This window comes from Haliotis asinina, chromosome 14 (genome assembly GCF_037392515.1).
Source record: "Haliotis asinina isolate JCU_RB_2024 chromosome 14, JCU_Hal_asi_v2, whole genome shotgun sequence".
Lineage (NCBI taxonomy): Eukaryota > Metazoa > Mollusca > Gastropoda > Lepetellida > Haliotidae > Haliotis > Haliotis asinina.
Window position 1 is genome coordinate 10247501 of NC_090293.1, and position 5000 is coordinate 10252500.

Genomic DNA, 5000 nt, shown 5'->3' on the forward strand with positions numbered 1-5000 from the left:
CTCTAATGTTTGCGGATGATGTTTCCTCAGTCTCAGATACAGCATTCCAGCTACAGAAGAAGATTCATGGCCTTGAGAATTTTTGTCGAGTCACTGGTATGAAGGTCAATATTGATAAGACTAAGGTTATTGTGTTCAGAAATAGTGGGCCCCTTAGACAGTATGAAAAGTGGTTTCTTTTAGGGCAAAAGCTGGAAGTTGTTTCATACTACAGGTATTTGGGTATCGTGTTTACTCCTAGGTTAGTGTGGACTAAAGCTCACACTACTCTTGCATCACAAGCCAATAAAGCCGTTATGGCTATCTTTAGATTCCAAGAACGTGTAGGTTTTCTGTCATGTGCAGATCTTTTTAGAATATTTGATGCAATGGTAAAACCGATTCTCTGCTACGGTTCAGAAATTTGGGGTGTTACCCACTGTAAAATCATCGAACAAATACAGATAAAAACATGTAAATATTTCTTAAAAGTTGGTAAAAATACTTGCAACAACATGGCACTAGGTGAATGTGGCAGATTCCCTCTTCAGCTTACTTATATGTCAAAGGCAGTTAAATATTGGTGTAGACTTTTAACTCTCCCAAGTTGTAGGTTGCCCCACCATTGTTATTTAATGCTAAAGTCACTAGATGAATCTGGACGAACGACTTGGGCATCTCATATCAAGAATATATTATATAGACTTGGGTTTGGCTTTGTCTGGATTGCACAGGATATTGGTAATATTGATGTATTCATGTCTGTTTTTAAACAAAGACTATCTGATAATCTTTCACAAGACTGGTTCTCATCGCTACATAATACAACCAAGTGTTCTAATTATATACTCTTTAAGTCCACCTTGAATGTCGAATCTTATCTCTCTATAGATATTGCCCCATATTTGAGAAATTCTTTAACAAAATTTAGATGTGGCAAATATAAACTTTGTTCTGAGACTGGCAGATACAACAATATCCCTTATGATTTAAGATTCTGTCACTTTTGCTATCAAAAGAATTTGTATGTAATTGAAGATGAAATACATGTTTTACTTTATTGTAAAGCCTACCTAGACATAAGAAAAAAGTTTCTGGATAAATATTTGAAACACCCTATATCACAACACAGTTTTATAAACATTATGACCTCAAAAAATATAGATGTTATAAAAAACTTATGCCTATTTTTATATAATGTTGGGAAAATAAGAGATTCTGATGTATTTAGATAAACGCATGTAAATTCTAATTATACCAATGTTTGTATTTTGGGCCACTGGCCTATTACTGAATAAAATGTCTGTCTGTCTGTCTGTCTGTCTGAAAGTCGACAAGACCGCATTTGCACGATACCCACGTGCCAAGAGGGCAGTCATATCGTTTTACCCAGACAGGTCTGAAGGTGACAAGCTCCTTAATCATCTATCTGGCTTACCTTCACTCACAACTTCTCTCAACAAACACACCACTGCAGGAGCTTTATAGCAACAATACACGACTAATTGGCAATGTAGGGGAAGCGACAGCTTATTGTCCAAAGGGTTCAGTGGATATTTCTATAAACACAATTCTTGTTTTTTGTCAAAAGTAAGAAATGAAAACTGATTACTAAAAGTAATTTGTCGACGAGGATGGGATTCGAACCCACGCGGGGAGACCCCAATGGATTAGCAGTCCATCGCCTTAACCACTCGGCCACCTCGTCAGATAGTATCACTAACTGCAACGTCTGCATTTTATCCCACTTACTAGTAAGCACAGTGGCCTCTGATGAAATTGAAAGAACTCCACGTGCACAGGGAATAGTGACACGTTTTAACAAACATCAATATATTGCCAGTCTAAGTATAGTACAGGGTTATCTTCTACAGACGTATGAAAAAGCACACAAAGAAATCCTTGGAAATCGTGGCAAAATTGCTGGAGGGGAGGCCATAACATCTGACCTCGGTAAAAGAAAAAAGTCGACGAGGATGGGATTCGAACCCACGCGGGGAGACCCCAATGGATTAGCAGTCCATCGCCTTAACCACTCGGCCACCTCGTCAGCTGATACCTACAATGCAATGCTTCCTTTTAGAACTACGGAAAGTCGACGTATGCGCATGCGTGAGCTCGTGTGTGGACGTGTCAGTTACGAGCTCTGAAAAATGGGCATTTCTTTAGCCCAATACAGAGCCAAAATAGGCACATTTTGCCAACCAAACAAGATAAAAGGCCTAAGTATGCATGGACTAAAACTTGAGAGGTGTTACCTCTCGCTAGGAGTGCGTTTAATTTGTCTGATGAGTGTCCTACTTATCACATGTGGCGATGTCGAGTCAAACCCTGGACCCACTACACGACAACAAACCCTGGCTGTGGACGAATCGGGTGCACTTGGCATAAACGTGAGTGAAAAGGACAGCACTGATATATTGACCATACTCCTTGAAATGAAAACTGATATCAAATCTATGAAGAAAAACTTTGTAAACCTCAGTGACAAGGTCGACAAGATGGCGACAGATTTCAGCAGCCAACTTCATCATCTACAACAAGAAAACAAAGAGCTAAAGTCAAAACTATCAGCGATGGAAGATAAGATTACTGACTTCGAATCTAGGAACCGAAGAGAAAATCTAATTTTCCATGGGATTCCCGGCGATAAAGGCGAGACGTGGGAACAATCGGAGAGTAAGGTGCGTCAGTTTCTATCTGAAGATTTACATATGGGCAACGCCTACGAGATGGTGATAATACGAGCACATCGGCTAAATCAGCGGAAGCCAGGTTCTCCAATCATTGCGAAATTTCTGACATCTAAAGATAAGAGCGACATCTTCAAGGCAGCACGTGCGGACAGGACTGAGGGATCACAACACAAGCGTGTGACAGAGGACTTCCCCCAGAAAATACGAGAGGACAGACGAGCACTTTCACCTTGGTTTGTGAAGGCAAGGAATGCAGGAAACAACCCGAAGATGAGGCAAAATAAGCTTATTGTAAATGGTCAAGTGTTTGTGTATGATAGGAATTCCCAAAACATCGTGAAAGAGAAAGGATCGCACAAAGAACCGCCATACTCAAACAATAACACAACCACGTGGGCCAGTTTGTTTGGACCCGGAAATGAAATAGACAAGGAAGGTGAAGGACGGACCCAGTCGGAAGATAAACAAACCGACGAATGATGCGATGGCCATGGCCTTATTTTCAACATTCTGACGTGGAATATCGGCGGTCTACATAAACATGACAATGAATATTCCCAGGTGAAACCTTTGTGTCATAATTTCGATATAGTATGTTTTTGTGAATCATTTGTAAAGGCTCATAACGAATTTTCCGCCTTTTTGTCCGGTTTTCGAGCAGTCAACGCTGTGAGAGATAAAATGAAACAGTTAGGCCGCCACAGTGGCGGAGTCACCGTGTTGATAAAGGAGAAATGGCTACAGGATGATATAATTACAAGACTTTATGATCATTTTCAAAACACTGTTGTTTTACTTTTCTCAACTAAGTGCTTGCATTGGGATAAAGACACTCTGCTTATATTTACTTATATCTCGCCAGAGGGCTCTCCAGTGTATGATGCTAGTGACAGTGATGGAATTGCCATGCTTGAACATTACTTAAATATTATAGCTGCTGATCACCCGGACAAGCCGTGGTGTATTTATTTCGCCTAACGTTAATAACCTATATGCTCTAATGTTTGCGGATGATGTTTCCTCAGTCTCAGATACAGCATTCCAGCTACAGAAGAAGATTCATGGCCTTGAGAATTTTTGTCGAGTCACTGGTATGAAGGTCAATATTGATAAGACTAAGGTTATTGTGTTCAGAAATAGTGGGCCCCTTAGACAGTATGAAAAGTGGTTTCTTTTAGGGCAAAAGCTGGAAGTTGTTTCATACTACAGGTATTTGGGTATCGTGTTTACTCCTAGGTTAGTGTGGACTAAAGCTCACACTACTCTTGCATCACAAGCCAATAAAGCCGTTATGGCTATCTTTAGATTCCAAGAACGTGTAGGTTTTCTGTCATGTGCAGATCTTTTTAGAATATTTGATGCAATGGTAAAACCGATTCTCTGCTACGGTTCAGAAATTTGGGGTGTTACCCACTGTAAAATCATCGAACAAATACAGATAAAAACATGTAAATATTTCTTAAAAGTTGGTAAAAATACTTGCAACAACATGGCACTAGGTGAATGTGGCAGATTCCCTCTTCAGCTTACTTATATGTCAAAGGCAGTTAAATATTGGTGTAGACTTTTAACTCTCCCAAGTTGTAGGTTGCCCCACCAGTGTTATTTAATGCTAAAGTCACTAGATGAATCTGGACGAACGACTTGGGCATCTCATATCAAGAATATATTATATAGACTTGGGTTTGGCTTTGTCTGGATTGCACAGGATATTGGTAATATTGATGTATTCATGTCTGTTTTTAAACAAAGACTATCTGATAATCTTTCACAAGACTGGTTCTCATCGCTACATAATACAACCAAGTGTTCTAATTATATACTCTTTAAGTCCACCTTGAATGTCGAATCTTATCTCTCTATAGATATTGCCCCATATTTGAGAAATTCTTTAACAAAATTTAGATGCGGCAAATATAAACTTTGTTCTGAGACTGGCAGATACAACAATATCCCTTATGATTTAAGATTCTGTCACTTTTGCTATCAAAAGAATTTGTATGTAATTGAAGATGAAATACATGTTTTACTTTATTGTAAAGCCTACCTAGACATAAGAAAAAAGTTTCTGGATAAATATTTGAAACACCCTATATCACAACACAGTTTTATAAACATTATGACCTCAAAAAATATAGATGTTATAAAAAACTTATGCCTATTTTTATATAATGTTGGGAAAATAAGAGATTCTGATGTATTTAGATAAACGCATGTAAATTCTAATTATACCTATGTTTGTATTTTGGGCCACTGGCCTATTACTGAATAAAATGTCTGTCTGTCTGTCTGTCTGTCTGAAAGTCGACAAGACCGCATTTGCAC

At 38.7% G+C, this 5000-nt stretch overlaps 2 non-coding genes across 2 annotated transcripts; both read right to left on the reverse strand.

Annotated features, from left to right (window-relative positions):
• Positions 1-1605: 1605 nt before the first annotated feature.
• Positions 1606-1687, reverse strand: Trnas-gcu (transfer RNA serine (anticodon GCU)). Its single transcript has one exon. It is a non-coding gene; the product is annotated as a tRNA-Ser (tRNA).
• A 260-nt stretch (positions 1688-1947) lies between these two features.
• Positions 1948-2029, reverse strand: Trnas-gcu (transfer RNA serine (anticodon GCU)). Its single transcript has one exon. It is a non-coding gene; the product is annotated as a tRNA-Ser (tRNA).
• Between the last annotated feature and the right edge of the window lie 2971 nt (positions 2030-5000).